The sequence below is a fragment of the Apteryx rowi genome, unplaced genomic scaffold, assembly GCF_003343035.1.
Source record: "Apteryx rowi isolate R43461 unplaced genomic scaffold, aptRow1 scaffold_15, whole genome shotgun sequence".
Taxonomy (NCBI): Eukaryota; Metazoa; Chordata; class Aves; order Apterygiformes; family Apterygidae; genus Apteryx; species Apteryx rowi.
In genome coordinates, this window is record NW_020447752.1 from 3,348,145 (window position 1) to 3,373,012 (window position 24,868).

General features: G+C 42.8%; 1 protein-coding gene across 1 annotated transcript in view; it reads right to left on the bottom strand.

The window, feature by feature from the left end:
- The window catches only part of TMEM132D (transmembrane protein 132D), a 272,972-nt gene that overhangs the window by 17,375 nt on the left and 230,729 nt on the right, over positions 1 to 24,868 (bottom strand). The window lies entirely within an intron of this gene.

Genomic DNA, 24,868 nt, shown 5'->3' on the forward strand with positions numbered 1-24,868 from the left:
AGGAGACACTGAGCCTCCCCAAAAGCAAGAAGGGCAGGCAAAGGGGGCTCCAGCACCCCGGGGGCACTGCTGGGGCGAAGCGTGTGCCGCACGGTCCTGGCCGCCCAGCTCTCCCGGGTCCCGGCAGCAGGAGCACATTGACTTCAGGCCAAGGCTGTGAAACCAAACAACTAGCAGCATTCACCTGCAGTCAGTAACTCTGATTTTGTCTATAATTTCCACAACAGTAAAACTAAGCGTGCATGACACGTCTAATTGCCATATCCAGCATACGCTATGCTCCCCTTGTCTAGAGCCACCTAAAATCTCCGCCAGCTCCTTTCTGCCCCACAAACGTCCCAGCACATGGCTCAGTGGAAGGCACACAAATTTTGCCACCGTATTTCTCTGATTCACAAATGACCAAAAATAGTTCTATTGGCTACCATAACACTTAACTGATTTTACAATGCTTTGTACTACATTAAGCATGAAATCTATATTAGGATGAATTTACCAGGTAGGTGTTTTATGCCCTACCAGACTATTGGTCGCAGAAAGTATATGTCATTCTCACTTGCCTGTTAGAGCAACAGAAATGTAGCTAGAAGATCAATACTGAAAGAAATATTCCACTTGAACACTGCTTGTTCTATATAAAAGCAAAAGCTCTTTATTAGAAAAGATTTCCCTTAATGAACAAGAAGTTTCTCCTCTGTAGCACCCGTGGAGGGTGCAGCCTCCTGAACCATCCCCCAGCCCGGCTTACTACAGCAAGCTGGTTGTCCCCCCAGGGAGACCAAATCTTGCCTTGCCTCCTAAGCTGGAGATGTTGTGGTAGCACAGCTAGACTGCGACACCAGCTGATGCCTGAGCATTTCCGAATTGGGGAAATGTCCCTTTTGGACATGCTAGAGCTCTTGGTTTGTCCCAAACGGAGATGTCTCCGAACTTTCTCTCCTTGTTCAGGCTACGTGTACCCGGCATTCTCAGCGGCATCACCGCTTGGGGGATCCACATCCTGCTTTGCCGTGCCCTTGCAACAGGCTGCTCCTCGGTAAGGCATGGTCTCCACAATGTGGAGATCATTCCCCTTTGCCAACCCTTAAATCCAAACACTTCCTCCTCCTAAAAATGTTTCATTAACACATTGCAGCAGCACTTAATAGTCACAGAGGAGACCAGACCCCCAGTACCCAGCTAGTGACACTCCCTCCACAGAACACGAGCTCTCACCAAAGAAGGGAAAGAGAATTTTACTTATCATTTGATCCCCTCCGGCAGTCGGTGGCTCTGATGCCCCTGGCCTCACGTTGCCCTGCTGCCCGAGGGAGCGCAGGGCTTTTCCTATCAGCACACACGCTCCTGCCACCTTCACGGATTTCTTGCCGCTTCGGTAGCCATGGTAACTTTTTTGCCTTTGGGTGATACCCATGCTCTGCCATCGCATGGGCGGCTGTAGGGATTGGATTGACTGAATCTCTACGTTATTTGCACAGTATGGTATTTTCACTGGCTATATTGAGTTTTCTTTTTTGGCACTGCCATCACATATATTACAATTATGTTAACAAGTCTGTCGTTCTAAAGAACTCCTATTTTTCTCCTCATTACCCTGAGCCATACTCCCCGTCATTTCTCATCTATCCTTCCCAGGTCATTTTTGATAAATTGTAAAGCTGCAAAGGAGAACTCTACTCGATGAACAAATTCAAATGACTGTCGCACCCAGGCGGCTTTGGGGGTGTAGGAGGGATGGGAGTGAAGCACTTACGATGTGCTGTGGCGTGCGGATCGCAGCTCCTCCGCACACCTGGCTGCGCAGGCAGCGAGTTCCCAGGGCTGGGCAAGGCACAGGATTTAGCTCACCAATTTCAGATCTCGCTCTTAATCCAGGGAGTCCCCAGGTCAGGTCCCAAAGCATCAGCCAAGATGACAGCTGTTATAAATAGATCTTTTCGACAATCCCTAAAGAGAACTCCCTACCTCTCCAGCTGACCAGTTCTGCCCTGAAATGGGAGCGCTAAGCACCACAGAAGTCACTGTGCACCTACAAAATTTACAAATCCGTTTCTGAGATTTGTATCTATTACTCAGCACTAAGATTACTATTTGAATTATGATTGAACGCTGCCTCCAATTAAATTTATTTTTATTCTGTTAGAAACAATATGGTCCTCCTTTAAAGGGCTTTCATCATGTTATGGAAGATGACTAACAAACTGAAAAATGAACAAAATATAAAAAATCTTTTGCATGAACTGATGCAAAAGAAATTACCACCACTATTGTGGCTTTAAGAATGACTGCTATGAAACTTGCTGTTGGTTTGCTAGAGCAAAGAGGGAGAAACAGAGAAGTCAGTATAAAATACATTTTCTTTAAGGCTATAAGAGAAATGTAAATCCTCATAGATGGTTTTAGATTGCTGAACTAGTTAGAAACAGGCACTGGGCTGATATATTCTCTGCCTCCTTGGAATCACTCATCTTTCATCTCCATCACTGCATCACACATACTGGAAGCACTGCGATTTTTTTGACAACACTCTCATTTTTCCAGCTTCCAAGAGATCTCTAGAGAGGGACTGTCAGTTCTAATTATGCAATACATGCTGCAGCGACAGGTGGTTCCCGAAGCCTCAGAAAGGACATTTTGACTTTTGGAGATGGATTTTGAAGTTTGGGCGGTGTTCTTGATGAAAACAGCCACACGGGAGGGAAGGCGGGAAGGGGTCAGGGCAGTCCTGGAGAAGTGGAAAGACCCTTTACAGCTCACCCCTGTGCCAGGCCTTCCCAGCCGCATGCCTGCAAGGACCCCCGGGCCGGCCAGGCTGCGACGGCCATGAACTTTTCCCAGCTGGCTAAGCCAGCCGGGCGCTGAAAGCAGTAGCTACATTTGCACGGTGCAGTGCCCAAGCGAATTAGCTCTGCTGAGGGGCTTATTCCTCCATGACTGAAGCTGTGCTGCCTCCCCAGCTCCACGCTTTCCTCCACAGCGTCTGGCGCTGGGTAGACTCACTAGCCTGGGCAGCTCTGCCCCTTGCGCCACGGCACGGCACAGACATCACAGGCATGCCACATCTCTGCTTCTGGGAGATTAGATGCTCAAAGATTCAGTCTTTAGTATTGCCATTTTCCAGCTGTTAAATGGAGACAATAGTGCTTTCTACTTCATAAGGCGACCTGAGGGCTGGGAGCATTAAAGATGCAATATTTCTGCCCAAGGATCTCATCCAAACCTCAGACTTTGCTTTGACTCCAGTAAGCTTTGATCTTACCCTAAAGGCCCTGCACTTCTGCCCTCCAACCAGAAGTGTCCTGCTCTTTTAATTTCCTGCCGAAGGGTAGCGGGGTATACATAAATTTTAATTAGGGACACCACTGAGAACTGCTCTGACCTAAGCCAAGTATGAAATCAGACCTCCTCAGACTTAAAGGAGGTGAGAGCCACACAGGGGAAGTGAATGAAAAGACACTGCCGGGAGAAGAGAAGGCCAAGATGAAAGGAGAGGAGAGAGTTTGAACTCTTCAGTGCTCTCAGACTTCAGTGCCCCACAAGCACAGACCTGCCGGCAACACCTTAAGTTAAGCCATCTCTCAGCCGGCACAAATAGCACAATGATCAAATACTGCCAAAATTACTTGTGCAACTTCAACGCCATCCTGAGCAAGTGCATTGCATTTCAGTCACTTCAGCATCAGGAAACGGAGATTAAATGTGTTTATCAATGGCAATCTTCAGAAGTTAGAGCTACAAGGACAGATTTCCATCTTGGTAACAGGATGATTTCAAACAGTCTTAAAGATTTGTTCCTCTTTCTGACACTAGGTTTGCACAGGCAAAAACTAGTTCTCTTCTGACAAGCATTCAGATACCCAACTTTACCACTTAGAAGGCAAAGGAAAAATCTATTGCAATATACATACACTCATGCCAAGCTCTGAAATGTGGGCCACCATCTTCCTGGAGAAAAATAATGCCACTGTAAATCACGAGGAATTTCTCAGAGAGACCTAGGCCTTTCTAAGCCAAAAATCCCTTGTGGAGAAGCCCATAAGCAAGACAGTGCTCCAGCAGGAGAGCAACAGCCACAGGCACACGAGTGCCAGAGAAAGCTGTCATCAGCAAACCCAGACAGGCTGAAATGCCAGAGAATGGTTTCCAAATTGCATTCGCTGTTAAAGTAACTGCAAAGTCTGTATTGGAATGGAAGAAGATGTCCTTCATCACACCAGACTTGTGGGCTGGGATACTGAGCAGTAAGGGGATTTCTGTCCTCAGTTGTCCTGCTGACATAACCTTGTCTTTCCCCAGATGCATATTTCCGGACAACTGAAGATAAATAGCTCTTCACGCTAGGGTGAAAACCAGCACATGGCCGTGAGCCGTTCGTCCCTCCCAGCAGCGAGCAGTGCCACACAGCTCAGCCAGCGCTGGGACCCCACTGGCACAAGTGGCAGCACATCGGTGTGCTGGGGGGGGGGGGGGGTGTCACCGCCCGACGCCCCCGTTTCTAACACCTTCCTGTGCGCAAAGCTGTCCTCAGCTTGCTCATTAGCAAGCGAGCACCAGGAAGGGCTGCCTGCCCTTTCCCTCTCTGCTCTGTGCATGCCCTCTTTGCACTCATTTAAGAAAGATGTCAAGCTCTCAGTGCCCAGTGGTTTCTTTTTAATGGGGAGGGAGAGAAACAGCAGCAATGACAGCGAATCAATGAGTATGAGTGTGTGTGCGTGTATACGTACACAAGGCCAGAGCTGGGAACAAGATGGGAGCGACCCTGGTATTCCCAAGTATCCCACTGCACCAGGTAGCAGCGCTGCTCCTGTCTGGCTTAAATGAAAACATCAGTATTGCTGTATCAGGCCTCCAACCATCTGCAAACACCACTGCTCCTAATGCTTACTTGTCATTTTACATCTCCGAACCAGCCCCTCACCGTGGTGCTCAGCTAAAGCCAGGCTCTCCCTGCATCTCTCCGGGGACAGCAGCAATCGAAAGCTGCTTCTCCCTTTCCTGAGCAAAGGTCATTATTCTGACAAATTAGTTAAATCTCTCTCAGTCTGCAACGATGACCCTGAATTATTCAGCAAGCATCTGTCTTCTCCCCTTACAAAAACAGCCTGTAAGGCAATAAGTGTATTTCACTTGAGCCACTTCTTAAAGATGTAAGACAGTCTGGGTTCACTCCAATGCCCCTTGAAGTCAATGGGAGTCTTTCATTTAATTTTCATTTAATTAATTTCATTAAATTTGCAGATGATGCCAAGCTGGGAGGGGTTGTAAGTACTTTGGAGGACAGGATTAGAATTCAAAATGATCTTGATAGTGTAGAAAATTGTCTGAAATAAATAGATGCTATTCAAGAAGGGTGAGAGCAAAGTATAAACTTGGGTAAAAATAATTAAGTACAGGATGGGGGACAATTGGCCTGGTGACAGTAGTGAAGAAAAGGACCTGGAACTAGAGCAGCTCAGAAACTCTTCAACTTTAGGGATCACCGAGGACTGGAATAAAGGCAGAACTACCATCTGCAGTGATTTTTAACATCTGTTTAGAGAAATCAGTTAGTCAGGAGTAGTTTCAATAGCTGGGCATGGGGTTCCTTTTGGGCCAGTTTGAAGATTTCAGTAATTTTTAAGCCATATGTTTTGATATGAAACATATAATGTACAACTAGGCAACATCTAGGCAATTTACATTATCTACAAGAAATGTGGGTTTTCTGGGTAAGAGGGACAAATACATCATCTTTTCTCCTCAAATTCAGTATTCATCACATAAGCCAAGGCATGTCCTCTTGAACTGGAAAATATATTTTGGACACTAGCAGACAAAAATCGAGCAACTCTTTCGAAAGCCACCCCTTAAAGCTCCACTGAACATCCAGTCTGCAGCTTAAAGAAGACCCCAGTGTTCAGCACCCTTTCTGGTGACCTGGAGTGAACTGAAATCTTTGTAGCAACATAATTTATGTTGTTAGAATGTAATTAAATAAGCTTGCAGTGAACAGACAACGTAAATGCTATTTGATACTTTCTTTTTTCCTTATAAGATGTGATAAAATGCTAAATATATTATGCTCACCTACATTTATAGCAATAGTGGTGATAACTTACGTCACTTTTGTGAAGTGTTCTGATGTGCAAGACAAGCCATTGCCTGAAAACTGATTGCATTTCATTAAATCAAGAAAATTCAAGGAAAAGATTATATTTAAAAGATGGGAGCAAAGGCATCCTATTTTCCTCATGCAGCTAAATGAAAGCCTGATCTGGTTAAATTACTATGGATCAATATTGTTTCATTTCTATGTCTCTTCCTCCGTGGCGTGTAATAAGATAATAATAACAACAATAATGATGATGAACATTTTACATTTGAACTATTCCTATTATCTAATAGTGTTGCAGCATTTTGCAAAAAAGAAAAAAAAACAAAAAGCCCCCAAACCTCCAAGCAGCGCTATGTAAAGCACATGATTGTGAAGCCTCAGTGTTTATGACATAAGTGTGTGTGTGTGTATGTACAGTTCTTTATATACATACATATATGTGTAGTATAGATATTATTATCCTTATTGTGTAAATGAAGGAATGCAACGTTTAAGTACCTTCCCCCATGGGGGCAACATGGGTCAATGATACACAGGGCTACAAATGAAGCCTCCTTACTCCAAGGCTTGAGAATTATCCACCAAACCATGAAAAGAGCTATACTTAGTGTAAATAGAAAAGTCTGGCCAGAAACTATTTCCTCTCACAGACTTATTCTAGAAAAACTTACGAAACAAAAACCCACTCATTGAGTGGGTAGAAGTCCAGGTGATGACTCAAGAGCTGAAGTTGATAATTCATCTCCGCCATATGACTTCAGAAAGGTTCACTATCTGCTCCTTTCATTCATTATTTATTGTTTTATTCATAACTATTCAGACTGTCACAGGACTGTCTCTGATAGGGAACTGCAGTCCCTGGACCCAGTGCTGTTGGGAGATGCAGGTGCTGTTGTAATATAAATTTACTAAAAGAGACAGTAATAAACATGGTAAGAGCAAATGTCTGGACCTCATGTCTATGCCTCTTACAATGGAGGAGACAACAGCCCAGATTTCTGGGATTCAGTCTGGGATGTGCATGGGGCTAACAGTCAGCAAAGCAAAGGCAGTTCTTAACACATGCTCGGAGTCAGCGTAAGATCAGAAAAACACGTCGGCTTTTCTCACCATAACCTACGAGAATTACCAGCCAAACTGCGCTCTAGCTCTCAACCTGTCAGCTCTATTGCAGCTAATGGGGTTACGTGGCAGTGCAGTCAAGGTGCCATTTGGCCTTCAAGTTAAAAGCACTTGATCTTGCTGCTCACCGGAGCCTACAGTTCCTCTGAACTTCCTTTCATTTTCAAGGAAATGACACATTCAATAAAAGTTGCAGGATCTGGCTTCAGTGAGGATGGGGAATCAAAGGTGGAGGGTAATTTGAAAGCATTATGTAGGATTTTAGCTGCTTGTTCCCCACTGACTCTAATGGGAGTCATGCTGCTTTGATCCGCCAAATGCTTTCACACTCTTTCCCTCTTGACAGGCACTCATACACGTATCTGTTTATTGTCAGGTCAAGGTGAGTCCTGAACTTGGTTATCTGAACTATCTCGCAACGACCAAACAATTCAAAAGAATAGCCAAACTATGGGAGAGGGACTCTCTCAGAGACTATATTACCCTGTTGTATTGACATGTCTTGCATGTTCTCAGTGTTTAGGAGCAGATGATGTTAATAAAAAAAGTTGCATAACTGATCAGGAAGGCCCTGTGAAGGTGGTTTCATGTGAAGACATCTTCAGGCAATGACTGCAGGGTACAGAAGCTACAGGAATGAACAGGCACGGCGCCCATGTGCAGCAGCTGGATCTCTTCCAGGGATCTCATACTACCTAATGCCTGTGAAGGACTCTGGACACTTAATGGAAGAACTGAACCAGTCAGCAGCATGTGTCTCCCAGAGCAGGCTGGAAGAAGCAGAGCTGCTCCATGCAAGCACTCCAGAGGTAGACAGCAAAGGCATGAAGAGGAAAACAGATGAAGCCATGTGGACATCTGTGAGGAACTTTAAGGGCAGGTAGAGAAGTGGAAAATATCAGAGAGGGGTGAAAGACATGAGTTCCTCTCCTTCAACATGTCAGTGCTGGCATGGGAAGGATAAACATATAACAAATGAATCAATGACCATACTACAACTGTTATGGAGATGTACTGGAAGTCTAAAATAACATCCAGAAAGCTTTTTTTTATACTCCTTCCATGGGAAAGACCAGTGTAAGTGCAGAACAGGTTTACTACTGAAACCCCTTATGAAGGTTTTAGTCTGGATTTGGCCTAGTAAATTGGAGAATGATCTAATTAGTCAGCAAACTCTTCTGGAGTTGCACAGCCAGGCTGGGATTCTCCAGGACACTACTAGGACTCGGGTGCTGGATTCCCCAAACAATCGGAGTGGGCATCAAATTCTGCTAGTTCACACTGAGAATCCCTCTCTGGAAATCAGGACTGCACCATCGGCAAAGGCTGAGCCATTTCTCTTGTGCCCATCTGAATCACTACAGAATTGCAACCTCAGAGACGTAAGAGAGGGACTTTTGAACACCCAGATTTGCACAAAGTCCTAACATACCCCGGAAAGACCTGCATCTCCTTTCAAACACAGATACAGCCAACTCCAAAGAAACATTTACAAAAACATATAACAGAATTGTCAAGCAGCAGCTTCACTTGCTTTTGCAGTGCTTAGAGAAGTGTTACATCTTCACTACTCACTGAAAGAGTAACTGCTGTTACTCCCATATGAGCTGGCAGAAACAAACCTTCCAAAATAAAAGATCTCCTCTTAAAAGCAGTACGCATGGTAGAGAGGAAGGGAAATGGGAATTAGCAGAGTTTTACATTCAGTTGTTGTTATTATTTATTTGAACGAGGCAGGTGAAGGAGCCTGAGCCCTGGGCCAGACCCCGTTCTGCTAGACATCATACAAATACATAGCGACAAGCCTAAAGGCAATCAATTTTTACATCAGACCTGAGGCACTGACTGCTCTCTCTTGATTCACGCATGTGTGAATAAGCTCAGCATCACACACACAAAAGCAGTGCTTCCAGAAATACTGCCACAACCATTGGCTAGTCTCCAGCACTTACCGTTGCAGGTAGAGCTCTCCGAGGGGGAGGAAGGAAGCTGGCAGGGATGGTACATCCCTGCTGCTGCTGCGTTTTAGCTTGGCAACCTGTGCCCACGTTGGTGATCTGTGTTTGATTTCTGAGCCCCTCACGTGAGAGAAATGACATAGTCCCAGTCTGTTCCATTTGATCTTTTGCTTTGAAAAAACTGCACTACTGATAACTGTTAGGACAACAGGTCACGGTGAAGGCAGCGAACTACCCAGCTTGGACGGCGAGTGAAGGAGCAGAGCCGTCTTGCTGACTTCTTAGCAGGATGCTAAGAGGATTTTTTTTTCTTAAGCTTCAGAAATTCTTGGGAAGGAAAGGAGTGCTTGGGTGAGGGGAGCAGCTTTCATACCAAGGATCTTCAGGAATTGCTAGTTTAGAGGTTACATGGGTACGTGAGGGCTATATTTCTTCACAGGGCATGCAAGTGATATGACAGTGCAGGCTCTCAGATCCTCTCTGGCATTTCACAGATACACTTGCTCTTTTATAAAGACCTCATGGCCAAAACCCAGCACCACTCACTTACTTAGTGTCAGTGTCGTGCCAGATGTGCTCAGCTTCATCAGTCTGCAGGGCTTTTCTATGATAATCTGTAAGTCCCGCGAGTAAGCACACACAGGCCTAGAAGACAGCACCTGGAGCAGCTGGGCTCTTGGTTTCCAGACGTGAACAAACTGGACAGCTCTCCTATAGGCAAAGTTCCCTGGAAAAACGCACATATTAATCCCAGCTCTTGGCACAGTGAGCTGACGGGGGCCCAGTTTGGTTTTATCCTTCACGCTCATCAGTGGGCTGAGTAGACAACCGATGACAGGGGCTAAATATTACTGCAACTGAACCAAGCGCAAGCTGCTACTGCAATTTCAGCCGCTCATAAACTTACCCTTTGTATCTAAAATAGAGCAGAAAACAGGCTCATTCGGTATCCTGTGCTTGCTAATGATACATTTGTCACTACGGCTTCAGCGCAGCAGACTGCAAGGCTCATTGGCATCCTGTCACTCTCCTCCCCTTCCCCCTGCACCATCGCTCAGCAACACTTGACTTCAAGAACTACCATGGAAAAACTCAGATGCATACAAGGATTGCCGCTCATCCATCCACAGGGAGAGTAAGGCCGAGCAAGAGTGAGTACTTTCAGGCAGTATGGCGCACAACAGGCTCGAGAAGGCCTTCTGAACTTCTCAGAGAATTATTTGCTGTGAGATTTTTGGGTGAGCTATTTGACTTCCCATTTCCCTCTCAGGTGAATAAAGGTTGTCTGCCTCAGAAGGATGCTATGAGGGACTCACTGAGATTATTCAGATTTTTTTCAGAAGCAGAGGTGATCCTCAGCATGCAAAATCATCTTACAGAAGGAGGAAAGCTGATTACAGAAACAGTGTAGTTTGTAACTGGGCTCTTCTCTGCTATGTCTCACCCCATCCCCAGTATGTATGCACATATCTCAGTGAGCTGAGATACAGCAGTTAAGAGGCTCCCTAATCCTTTTTTTCTATTAGAAAAGCAGGACTCCATATAATGAAGGGAAAAAGCAAATGAACTATTAACAACAGATCCATGATAGCTCTGAAATCTCAGCGTGTAGTTCCTCTAAATGCGCTTCCTCCCACCATGTGGACTGGAAGGACCAAGCTACACTTCAGATTCATTGACTTCCATGTTTTACATGAAGCAATACCACGAAAGAGTTATGGGATCACCCTCAAATATTGAGAGGAGATCTTAGCACAGTTTCATCTGAATCTTTGAGACTTCTTCCCTTAGACGTGCAAGCAAGGGAGATTTTTGCTTCTTTGCATTTATAGATGCATATGAGTGAAGCCTGAAAGCCTTTCACTAGCTAAAATAAATCTTCCCAAATTAGCACTTAGATGGAGAGATCACTCACATGACATGTGTCTGTCCTACCAGCTTTTTATGTACAAAACACCATTCACAGAAGTAGCCTGGCCAACTCATTTTGCCGATTACGTTCTTTCAAATCCTCATAGCTAGCTAGCATGTAAATGTTGTTTGTTAGGCTCTTTGGACAAGAATAATTTCTCATTCTCATATCTACATGGAAATCTTCTGACAAAATTTATGAGCAAAGCTAATTTTCCAGTTGATCAGCGTAAGCTTTTTCCTCTTTTCCACAACTTCTTAATAGAATGTGTGTACCATGGAAGCATGTTCCCCTATAATATGTTATTCCTCATACAATTTTAAACAGGGTTCACCTAGTTTAAGTAGATCTGGCTTTTTCAGCTGAAAGTTGTGTAGCCTTAGGGATTCTTTACCAGATGAGTAGATGATCTTTTTAACACCTTCAGTTTCTGACTTTCATATCTTCCATTAAATCAATCTCCCTTTCGTGATTTATATTTGTGTCAATGCCCAATTCTATTACAATTCTCTCTTCTGCATTCTCAATTTCCTCTATTATTCTTTTCTGGGTCTATAATATCATTTCAGTGGCTAAGTCATAGGCTGTCACTTCACATTTATGAACTGAAACACAAATGTGCATTATTACTTTATTTTTATGAAAGTCCATGATAACTAATGCACTGATTGAATTTCTACCATGAAGCTTTATATTTGGTTTCATGAGATCTGGCCTCCCACCTCTACCCCTGCAAAAAAAATTTTACATCTATATTTACATATTGAGTAGATCATTATAGTTCTTTATATCCCTGGCCCAGTGACTTCAGAAGCTATTATGGATTTAGGCGGGAGCTTAATTAGAAACTGCTCTTTTCGGTATTTCAGGCTACATTTCACGTGAAAGGGAAAAACAGGACTCTAACAAATGAAAGACTTTGATGTAACCCAAAGGAAAGCCCCAGGCTAGTCAGATAAGTGTTTAGTGGAACAGACAATTAGACAGTGGGAGATCATGGTGATCTCCCATTCCCTGGACAAGTCATTTTATTCCTGTTTATACCCTTGTAACAAAACCACATTCAGTAGTTTGCTTCTGTTTTACAGTGATACCAGTGTGGGCAGTACCAGGTTATTTTCAGCAGGTTTTTTTCCTTATTTCCCTTCTTTGATGAGCAGGGAATACCACAGCCATGGAGATACGCTCAAGCTGCTCTTGGTCCCCTGGCTCTGGCCCCTCTGCACTCCTGCCATGCTATAAAGAGCAAAGCAAACATACAAGGATTTCCCACCCATGGAAAGCTGGAGTGGTCACTGCAGCACCAGCCTCTGACAAAAGGGCCGTGTTGGGGGTGTTCCCAGGAAGAAACAGCACACCAAGGTCCTGTCAAGCCTGCCTGAGAGACAGTCTCATTAACATTATAGTCATTAAAGCTCATTAAAATTTCCCACCTTGAAGCACCAGTGAAATCTGCTAACAGCAAACTGTTCAGCAGTGGGACCAGGCTCCAGGAGACAGAAATACCTCCCTCTTTACCCTGCCCAGTGCACTGCAGGTACCAGGTACATCTGAAGGAAGGGCTTTGCACTGCATCTACAGCCTTTTCAAAAGGAAAATGCAATGATAGCAGCGTAGTAAGTCTGGGGATTCAGCACAGCTTAGTACAAATGGCTGATGGATGAAATCTGTCCTACTTTTCGGTCAGTGGATGTCACCTGCTCACTGCAAGACCTTGCCAGGGAGTAGTTCAGATTTCATCCTGATCATGCATCTAAACTGATCTCTTGAATTACACTTCCCACAGAAACCTGAAGAAGTTGAGTACTCAACTCCTATTGGACTATGGGAGCTCAATGACCTTAAATCACATTGAAAATCTCAGCCTTACATTCAAGTTGTTTTTCTAATCTACCCTTGAATCCTTTTACTAAACACAAAATCAAGTAAGTTGCAGGTCAGACAAAGCCAATTATTAGCAAGCCTAGGGATATCCACTGTAAAAGAAAGGGCAGCTAATGGCCTAAAGGATTGTCACCATCTTGACATTTTAGACCAACTTCTGGCAAAAGAATCTGATTAAACATAATTGTTTAAACTAGAAGTTTGTAAACAGCTGAGCATTTCACCCTTGACAGTGTGTAAAGCAGATGACTCATCCTTTACTGCTGATGACAGAGTGGGAAAGAGACCTGGACCCTTCCAATTTTGATAAAACCCCTGTAGCACAGTAACAGATTCTTACCTCATCTATTTCCTGTGCTGTTGAGCAAAGGAAATCCTCTCCCACCCAATATGTCTCCAGGATCATTTTCATTCATGACCCCCAGGAAAATCTGAATTGTATCTTTTCTACAATTTTTCTGTGTTAGAAACATGTTATACCATTTAATGTCTCATTCCACACCTTCAGTTTTCTCAGTGCCTTGACGGCAACAACCCAACCAACCGACGAACCAAGAAAGCTCTTATCAGTAATTAGCTCTGCTGGAGACCAGCAGATAACTGCCAGATCTGCATATTAAAAAGTGCAGGATTAGGTTGCTCACACCTGTGTACAGCCTTCCCAGCAGCCTGAGCTCCAAAGAAGTGTGCGTCAGTGAACGAAGCCCAGCTGAATTGACTTAGAGGAGAGGGAGTGGGAGATAAGATTAGACACACACATTGTTTAACCTGGCAACAAAGGGGACAATTTGGAAAGCAACTTGCCAAGGTGTCTTCAAAAATTAGTATAAGTACATACAATTATATTGCCAGAGGGGATGTTTTCTATCCCTTCTGCCGGCCTATGCAAAATCACTGTGATGAAATTCTCAGCCCTAGGGAAACAGCTGCTTTCAAGATTTGTTACAAGCTTGAAGCTCAGCTCAGCCTCATCAAAATGTGTGAAGAACTTTCAAAGAAACACGTGCTGACTTAAGGCTATGGCACTGAAACAGCTAAAATTGGCTCTGGCTGGTCTTTGCTTTCAGTGTTAAGCTGATGCCAAACTAAACTATCTAGTGATGGTGAGAGTTGTGCTTAGGCACAAAAATTATTCTCTATAAGGACTAGACTTTCTCTTCTGTTCATCAGGATAAGTCCAGAGCAATTGTACTAACTGCAGTGGGTTAACTCAGGATTTCCAACGGCAGAAATGAGATCAGATTCTGGCCATACGGGTTCAACACTGCATATGATCAAACTCCTGGGAGGGACAACTTTCTCTTCCAATCATTAGTGGAAATTGAGTGTGTATATGTGAGACTGACCCTGTTTTTCTCTTTTAGTGACAGTCAAGTACAACTAATCTAATGCTTACAGACAATGCATAAAATGTAGTTTAGTACACATCCTTTGTGCCTTTAGATGCTTACTCACCTGGGCAAATTATGCTTTCCTTCATTATTAAAGTTTCACTTCTCCCTCTCTGGCTTTTAGTAGAATGAAATGGAGCATGTAATGGAACGTCGTGTTCATAGGTTTCATTTTTGGTATCAGCAACCAGGTCTGCACAAAAAGCTTTGAAATCTCAACCACTACAACAGTTTTTGCTAAAGGAAATTGCTGAAGGCGACAAATCCGGAAGTCTAAAGAAGATGCCCTAAATTTACTCATACCAAAATCATTTACATTTGCAAAATAATTACCTGCTTGCAAATAATCAGTTTATTTTTAATAGTAATTATATGGAAGAGATTATGTAAGTTGCAAGAAAATAGCAGCTTTCTCTAATACCCACCTGATCTAAATACATGGTTATACTTTAACTAAAATTGAACAGCCATTAAGGCCAGTTTTTATAGGTATTTAGGTTTCTAATCCCCAGTTAAATTAGTTGGATTTAGATGCCTAAATAGCTTCAAAAAACAGACTTATCATCCAGTAACCAGTTAAACAAGGCAATACTATAAGATAAAGCTGAAAAAGGAAAGTTATTCACCATTTCTTCAGGTAGCTGATGCGTGAAAAATAATAGCACTAATGTGTCTTACAAATAAATGCAACACTCACGCCACGATTTTAGAAAAGGCATTAGACCAAATCCTCTCACATATGTAAAGCATGAAAACTATTACAGATAGCTATTTTTGATAACACACTGGACTCAGATAGCCCCTTGTATTTGGAGATCTCAAAGCACTTTTCAAATGTTTGTTACTTATTTCCCTATGCTCCTGGAAATCATTCAAAAGTACTACATTTATTTTATAAATAACTGCAAAGAGACAGCACAAGTAAATGGATAGCCAAAAGTCATAATGGAGAACGAAGGAAGAGCTGAGAGCGCAAGCCAGGACTACACTGCACTTGATAGAATGGAACAAACCCCAAAACATCTACCTCCAAAACATACCCATTCTGAGCAATTTTAAAAACAGCAATTCTTAAATTTGATTATTCCACTCCTGAAACATCTCTGGAAGAGGACAAATCAGCTCTTCATAAGATACATATACTCTGCCCAAGCTTACTCAGCTCCCTAACTGGAAGCTGAGCACTTCTACAAACCTAATCTTGAATGAAGAACTGCACGTTCTACACAAGCAACCAATGGTGTTTAGGAGACATCAGGATCCCACTTTCACTTCATCTCCCTGGCAAAATATTGCTCCATAGGCTGGTGTTGCTAGCCTAATAAGATCCCTGCAGCTAAATATGCTATTGTCTGGAAGCTGTTAGAAAAGACTGTCAAGGGGACCAATACAAGAAGGCTAAAAACTGGCAACCCAAAGGGTGGGGAAGGATAGGAACACAGAGAACATGATTTAAGACAAAGCAAGCCTTGAAATAGTAAAAGCAGCAGCAATAGACAGTACTGCACAGCAATAGCCACTATGGGAGAACTGCAGGGGGAGTGAGAGATGGGGCTCAGCAAGGATGACAGGCTGGAAATCACTGGCTGACTCAGTGTCAAGCGCTGGGGAAAGAAGTTATACACACCACCTCCCGTGCCATACAGTGTCTTTACATTCACTCTCCTGCACACACATGGAAAGAAGAAGGACAAAACCCCACTCCATGGCTATCAATAGCCACCTATGTTTCACTATTACAATTGTAGTAGAACTTCGATCTGCAAGATTTCTTCCCAAATTCAGAGGTGCTCTGGGTGCACTCAGCAATTCAAAGTATTCCTGCCCATGGTGCCAAAGGGAGATGATCGAATCAGCCAGTCTGCCACTTGAGCCGAGATTCCTTGCTCAGATTTATCTAAGCATTTAAAGGAATATACATTGCAATGGTGCTGCATGCTATGCACCAGCGTGTGATTTGTTACACATTTGCTACGTGCTGATATTTCCCCAGCTTCCATTGCATGTCTGTATATCTCTTCCCTCCTGTAAATTAATCCTTGGTCTGGTAAGTAGTGAGCATGATTAGCTACCTAATAGGGAACAAAAAAAGAATTGGAAAAGTACTCTGTTTCAGTGAATGAGCCACCAAAGTCTGAAACTTATCTTGCCTAAGTCAATTCTTTTAGCCAGCAGCCCAATGTACAAAGTCCTTACCTGCTAAGCTTGAGGCAAAGAGGGTTACACGCTCACCTCAATGAAGTCCTAGAAAGTAATGTAAAACCGTCCAGAGGGGGGATAAAAGAAAAACAGTCTTCAATCAGCAGGCCCGCACAAACTCTGTTACACAGGACATCTAGAAGCATATCTAAAGCTTTTTGCAGCCACTAATATTTTATGACATTCATTTTTAAACGTTGTGATTAGATTAAATTAAATTAACACAAATGCTTCATAAAGAGTCTGTGCTCTGTCCTAGTGTGTGTGTGTACTATTAACAATCATAATGATAATGCTTAGATAGTACAAAGATACCAAAGCACTTTTCAAGCATTTAGTATTAGTGCTCTTCATCTGTCAAGGCAATTCAGAGGCACTGCGCATCTTTTGTAAGTGTCTATGCTGAGACAGACCAAACGGACGACATGCTGAAGGCCATGGCAGCCCACCAATGTCACAGCTGAAAGCACAAGCCAGAGACCACACTACAGCCACCATATTTCATCACAGCATCTCAAAACCCTTCCAATGGACTATCCAGTTGCTATCCAACCTTATTAAGGCACAGCAAATGAAATGAGTATCCGAAGTGTCACACACTGTATGCAGAGCAGAGCCCCCATTAGAATCTGCAGTTCCTAAAATCCAAAGCCAGGGTTTAACCACTAGAGTACACTTCCCTTCTTCATTGCCTATGGCGAAGAAAGGACTAGACATAATTACTAGTCCTAGGCTTACTAGATCCTTTTAACCTCTTAACTTACCTAATATTCACTGGCTCTCTTTTCCTTCACATATGTATGTCCTAGGTAAGCCCCTAGGTCTTCCAATTGCCTCTGAGAATGCTGAGTCCTCCAAGTATCCTGTATCTAATATTCAGGATAATTAAAGTTGTTTCAGTTCTGACCAGCAGCTTCTCTAATAACTCCTGGTTACCAGTCAAATCTTCAGCTGCTATTCATCAATATAGCACCAGTACTACCAGGGGGATCTAAGCATATTTAAATCAGCTGAAAGTATCTTGCCACACATGTTTCTATTTTAATAAAAACAATCCCTTCTGAAGCTGGTATAATATCTGGACACTCCTGCAAATGATAAACAAAAGCAAAGTCATTTTGTGGCTATGTCCCCCCCAAAAATCCTAAATTGGGCTGAGAATATAGCAATTTATATGGTATATTGTAACTTTTTACTGTGTGGTAATAAAGCAACACAGAGAGTTTGTGTCCTCATCTCAAGGATGGCTCACAGCACGCATGAAGTGCTATAAATACCATGTTTTCTAAAAGAAAGTGGCAGACGGCTACCGGCAATGAAGAGCACAGAGTTTTAAAAGCTAAAGGGAACATTTTAAGAGAAAGAATCAAAACTCATAACTATTAATGCGAGTTCCTGTTTTGGAGACAGGTGCTATTGGATTAGCTGAGCCCATTTAGCTTTCATTTATATCAGTGCAACAGCACGTGCTTCAGTGGCACTGCTGCTGACCTCCAACTTTCACACTACAGAGCCAATACTCAGGCATAGGCTAGGCACTTGAAAGATCTTCATCACCAGAGTTTCTCAGCATTCTCACCTGGAGATGCACAGGCACGGTGCCGGGGTAAGCCCAGGTTCTTTCAAATGGATGGTATTAGACTAACAATGTGATAGCACGAAAATGCCTGTGCAAAGCCATAGTTTCACATATAATCTAAGTGAACATACAGTTGCAAGAAGCACTCCTGGTTTCCACTTGCTTTCAGCTACCAATTCGCAGTCCTGTGTCACCTCTGTCCCTGTGCTGGCACAAGCACCATGAGCATCTGAAATGGGCTCAGTCAGGGAGGGGGGAGCTGAACAGGCGGACAACTCACCAAAAGGAAAAAATAAATCGATTCATTTTCACTCAGCTGCACTCACAGCTAGCAGAAAGGAGGGGATGGAAGTGCCACATCAGTTAGCTTTAAGCAGCCACAGAATCACACCTGTGTAATTGTTTAAAACATTTGGGACATTCATCAGCCCCTTTGGGGATAAGCAAGTGATTAGATCAGCTCAGCCAGCTCATGCAAATCCTCAGGCTCTGAGACTGAACAACCTTTTCCAGAATCCCAAAGCTACTTTCTTCAAAGCAACCTCTTCTCCAACCGCAGCAAACAATCCAAATAATATCAAAAATAAAATTTGCAATTATCTAGCTGTGAAAAAACCAGGTCTGCAAGCCAGATCGTTCTGCTAGCTGCCTACCTCTCATCATAAACAATTCAGATAGCGGAAGTGAAGCCACAGGCCCTGCCCCAGTATTCGGAAGAATTCCTCACTCAGATCCTCTTTGGCATCACTGTGAGGATATTCTTCAGACTTTGTCTCACTTTTTAATCAACAAAGACACATTCCTCCCCATAATGGAATAGAAATACCAACAGAAAAAAGATTCTCGTCACCGGCTCTATTAGAACATACATTCTTTCCCAGCAAGCGCAAAGAGCCAGATCTTTGCTATCTTCTGTACAATTTGGAGGAAAGCTCAACCTAGTAATTATTTGGACTTTTCTGTTACAGATTGAGTTTTTTATCCTATATGCCTATAGCCTTTCATAAAGAAACTGTAGTCAACAGTGACTGTCCCACTCACACTGGGATTTTCAGTATGGATGATTATAAAAAGGCAAACAACAACACAAAAACCTTATTATTTCTCAAGATTCACATCAGAATAATGATTTGGCAGAAAATGACAGAGGTAAACGCAGTAACTTCAACAGCTCTTGGTGAGCTTCAGAGGACTCCTGGAAGATGTGGGGCTGTTGCATCACTTCTGCAGTCAGAACTCAGCTTTGCCACTCCTGCTTTTCCTGCCAGGAAGATGTAAAAATTGTTCCTGCTCCCTCTAAAACCACCATTAGTGGCACACAGACTGAACTCAACAGTTAAGCTTAAAACTTTTACTTTTGATACTGCATTTTCCTGAGTTTGTCCCATCTCCTCTGACTACTAAGCAGATCAGAAAAAGGATTTTCTTTCCGACAGTTGCTTCATCCTAACGTGAAAAGTTCAGAAAGATACTGACGTCAGGAATACTGAGACTGAACTGAAATGACAGGACATGATTTCAACATTTGCTATCAAAATGAAATGTTTAGACATTGCAGAAAATATAAACCTCCGTTTGTTGACTTAAATCAAATGTTTGTTTCAAGATGGATCAAAATTAGTCATGATGGAATAAGGCAGTTCAACTGGTGAGAGAAACCACATTACACTGTGCAAAACCATAGCAGATTAAACCTGATCTTTATCCAACCCCCGGGCTGGAGATTTATTTTCCCATTATAAAAATTCTGCCCTACACAACTATATCCCCTGCAAATGTGCAATCTAGCCAAAATCCCACTTGCTGATGAGGAAGCATTTGCTTTGAAATCTTTCAACAAACTCTGTTGATCACATCTGCTTTTCCCCTTCTATCCAGGTGTCCTGAACCGCAGGTGATCAAACCCCGTGCGACAGCCTCGCCTAAGCACTGCTGATTTCTCACTGGGTGAGCTGTTAGACTGGATCAAGCCTTAATATATATCTTAAATAACGCTTAGCTTGGCTTAAATTCAAGAAATCCCTGGAAATCTGGGATTATTCTTCTTCTTTTGTTTTTAAGTTTCTGTGCATCTTTACAGTGCCTCCACTTTTTGGGCCCATGCCTTGATCCGCAGCCATGAAAGCAGGAGCTGAAAGCTCGGGTAATGGCACGCGTCCTGGAATGAGCTGTAAAAAGGGTATTGAATGGGCTGCCACCAGCAGGAGGGCTGTGAGAAGTGGCAGCACTGGAATGGCCAGCACTAAACTAAGGAACTGATAAAATCCTGGACCCAGTTATCTTTTCCCTTTGATTTTATACCTTGTCACTCCACTGACTTTAAAAGAATTCAACTTTCCCCTGAAGTGCTCCAGTGTAAGCAGGAGGAGAAACAGCTGCTGAAAGTTTAATGTTTTAAAACACTGTGTGCTTCAGGCTATTTTAGATGCTCTGATACCTCAGTTTTTGTAAAGTCTGTCACTTGGCTAGAAAGAGGTTATTTTGCCACAGATAAAACCAACTTTTACTGAAAGATTTATTAGCGCACAGTAATCGCCAAGTGCACTGCTATCCCCTCCGATGCGGGCTGGCGTGGAGGGAGCCAAGCCACCAGCCAGCCCTCGCCGACCAGCACCGGCTCCCCACGGCGGCTCTGCGGCCGCAGCACGCTGGCTTTGTCGCTCCCCAGCCGCCTCGATACCCCGCGCGGGGACCAAGTGCCACCTAGCTCCTCCTGCAAAGCCCGAGAGCTCAGACCCCGCAGGGGACAGGCGCAAACGCTAGGACGTCCGTCCCACGGCCAGGGGCTGCTTCTGGGAACGGGGTGGGAGGGACGGGCCACTCCACGATATCCTGCGTCACTTCCCCACCTGGGACACGTCCTCGCAGCTCTGGGGAAGTCCTACTACATCAGCAGGAACTTTTCCTCGTCCTTCTGCCTCCAGGAGTTTGCTTCTAATACAGACAGACATTACTGTGTCTGTCCTCCCTTTTACACCCTTCTCCGACATCCAAGAAAAAGTACAAGCTGCTCTAGAAGCAAATAAGCCACAGGAAACACATTAGAAAAGCATGTAATTTTGGATAACACTCAGATTTTGAATGTAGTCCTCTACAAAATACACCATGTAGTATAAATAAGGGCCAGAGAAACTGTATCCTGTTCCCAGTGCTGGCACCGTTCTCTGTGTGACTCCTGGCAAGGGGCTTCTGAGCAGAGCGGAGAATATATTGGAATTTTGGGGTAATTGGTAGAACAAAATCAGTCAAAAAATGTTTTCTTTTTGGGGCAACTGGAAATTGAGATTTTCAATTATCTCATCAAACAAAAAAGCCAAAAATCCAGAGCATTGGAAAGTGTTGCCTTGGAGTTTTTTTAGGTTTTACTAAGCCTTGAAAAATGCCTTTTTGAAATGGAAATGTCTTTTTAAAATGAAAGATTAAAACATGGTGATTTTTCCTTTCTCCTCTCCTAGTTCATGATTTAAATTATCTTGTAAATTTGACCCATATTAACAATTCACCAAAACCAATCTGCCCTGTTCTACAAATGAACTGTATTTTCAGAACGGCCTGTGACCAATCTCTCTTTCCCCTGAGGTCAGTCGGTGTTTTACCATCCACTTCAAAGGTCAGAATTTCATTAAGAGCACTTTGAAATTTCTCACCTTAATTTCCCTGTGTCTCAGATTGCTCATTTGTGAAATAGAGTTTACCACATTCCTCCACATTTTGGCATGGTTACTGTGTTATTCTGTGCCCAATCGTTTCAGACAATCATTTGTCATTAACAATATTGTTTTAATGGACTAAATTCTGTCATGACTTATTCAACCAAGTTCAAGTAGATGCAGCTTGGCAGGATATGAGTCAATGCAAAATTTGGTACAGCTTTTTAAAGTTCTTTGAAGTCCCAGATGAAAGAAGTGAGTAATAAACGCAGCCCTGAAACTCTGGGTAGAATGAGGCATCCTCTTTCTGCAAGGAAAATGAGCTTAAACTCATCACTAATCAACACAAAAAATAGAGATAAGAGATTAGCCAGGAAGATGTAATCAATCTGATACTGTGTGACAGATGCATTAAAAACCAACGACATTAAAGAGGATGGCACAAGGAAATGTAATCTTAATCTTTATATTTCAACAGACATTTTAAGCAGACGTTTTCTTTCAGTTTATATTCACTACTCTACTGTCCAGAGAACGGAAACTCTAATTACCGCTGCATGCTGAAGGCTGGCTGCTAATTATATATCTTTACCTTCATTAGATAAGATTTCTGTGAATAATGCTAGGTCTGAAATAGAACAGGTAAACTGAGAAATCAGAGATGCATTTTCAATTAAACGCTTACTTTAAATTGGCGGTTCACATTAATGCTGGTGAGACCTGGCTTTCTGTGCAGAGGAAGTGATTTCTGCTGGGATGTTTGTAAAAGCCCAGAACATCTTGATCTCCGACTGGTGATTTGCTGTTTTGACACAGGTCCTATCATTCGCATTGTTGTGCAAAAGTATATATGTGAACAACGTTAAGCATGCAGAACGTTATAGGTATATTCATATACTTACAATTAATGACAGGTACATATTTAAGCAGGACTAGCACTATTACCTCTTTGCTGGGACTACAGCTGAGCAAATTACATACCAAAAACAGTTGCAGGTTCACGTCAGCTAAAAGCCTTACACAAATGAATGAATATGCCCAATGAATATGCTAAATCATTTTGATAAACTAAAACTTTGGAAAACGAAGCTGTTTTTGTGAAACATCTTCCAAATGATGTATTTTACGCTCAAATTATTTCTTGCAGTTCTCCAAAAAACTGAAAAGTTAATTAATTAATATGTGTGAAGATTTAGTCCATTAACTGCTACAACACAAGGCAATGAACCCAAATAATTTCTTTCTGCTTTTAAACTGAGATTCAGTCCATCAGTTTGCTATATTTGGCAGATACACTAGATTCAAAAGGGCTTCACAGAAGCAAAAGAATGGCTAGATTAAGACAGCTAGGAAGGCACAGCTAATCAGAAAATACTAGCATGGAGGCTATTCAGAGAAAGAGAAACCCTCAGCAGATTTTAAAAAGGAAACATGAACAATGCTGGACTTTTAAATTGCTTGGGCTCATCTTGAGTATAAGGAATTATCACAAAGAAATTACAGAAAACGGGTCCAGTGGATGTAAACATTGCAATTTTTGATGAAAAAAAGTCTACTTAGAGATGGCTCAAGAAAGATCATCTATGCATCAATTACCCTCCTCCAAGCTGTCACTACCTCTGGGACATAAAGTTAGTTAACTTGTAGGTAAGCCTTAAACTCCCAGCAGTTTTACCATCTGACAGTAGCAACCAAGTACCTGCACTTGCCTTCCAAGAATATGTCACAGAGTACTAAGCAAGCCCTCCAGGTGCTAGTTTGCAACACTGGCACAAGAACCAAATTCAGCCCAGTGCCTCTAAAGGAGATAAAATGTCGACTAGGAAGGACCTATTTCAGCTAATGGGGCCTAGGGAGGGTTGCTTTGGAGCTAAACACTACCCTCAGCTGTTTGAATCCAAATTAAATTGAACTAACATAGCAGGGAGAAAGCTTAGCATTCCAGTCAGCTTTAGGCTAACGAAAATTTTGCAAAGGCCAAGTCCTCAATATGGTGCAGTTCACAAAAGTTAATGGGATAGCTGTGATTAGCAGCTGAAGGGGTGGCCTGTAGTGTTTATAATCATTTTGTGACATTCTGGTTATGTTAAAAAAATCAATTTTAACTTTTATTTGTAACTATGTCTCTCATTTCTTCTTCCAAAGCGACAGCCACCGATAAATTTGTGAGAACATAAAAGCTGCTGTAGACAAGTCAACATTTTTCTCATCATACTGGAATACTTTCTACCGTATCTCCCATGACTTCCACTGCTGACCATGTCTTCCACTACCATTAACATGTGCTAACCATTAACCAAGCTCAGTAGAAATACACAGCTTTTAGTGGTAATACTGATAAAAGTTAAAACAGCCTTCAAGAAAAACCAAATGTTCTTGAGGGTCTGGCCTGACCCTAAGATTCAGCAATAAAATGGTGGTTTCAAGCCATTCCTGCAAGCTCTCTCCTCAGGACTGGCTAGGAAAGCACACACTGTGGGTCAAAGCAGCAGTGTATTACAACCTGCTATTTATCTTTTGAAGAAGCTTAGGCTATCCAGCTGTTGTACAGAGTAAGTCTTCCACTGGACATGTGTCTTATCCAGTAGTTCCCTGTGATTGGTGGGCAACATGTTTCCTGTGAGACCCTCTAGTAGCAGTCGTGGCCAAAGAAAATTCCAAATTTAAAGCTAATGTTGTTCACAATACCCTCCTGCGTCAGTAGTAGGAACAGACCTGAATGTTGAGTCACACAGTTCCTGTTCCAATGCAGCAAATCAACAGTCAGTGGATTATTTCCTTCTCAAGAACATCAGCTGACAATCCTCCTGACCCCACACACCCCTTTTAGCTGGAAAGCAAAAAGGCAAGGGTGAACTCAAAGTATTTCAAAGGTGGGAAGTGACAGACAGTTCCAACTATGTGACATGCAAGATGGAAAAGGTGGGATTTTCTGTTTTTTTTTATTGCTCCACTGAACCAATCTACACAAAACAATGATAATAAACCTTTGTCTTTCAGCAGCAGAACAGTCAGGAAGGGACTAAACTAACCATCAAAGGAGAAAGAACTTGTCATGTTAGAGAATGCCACCATTTTG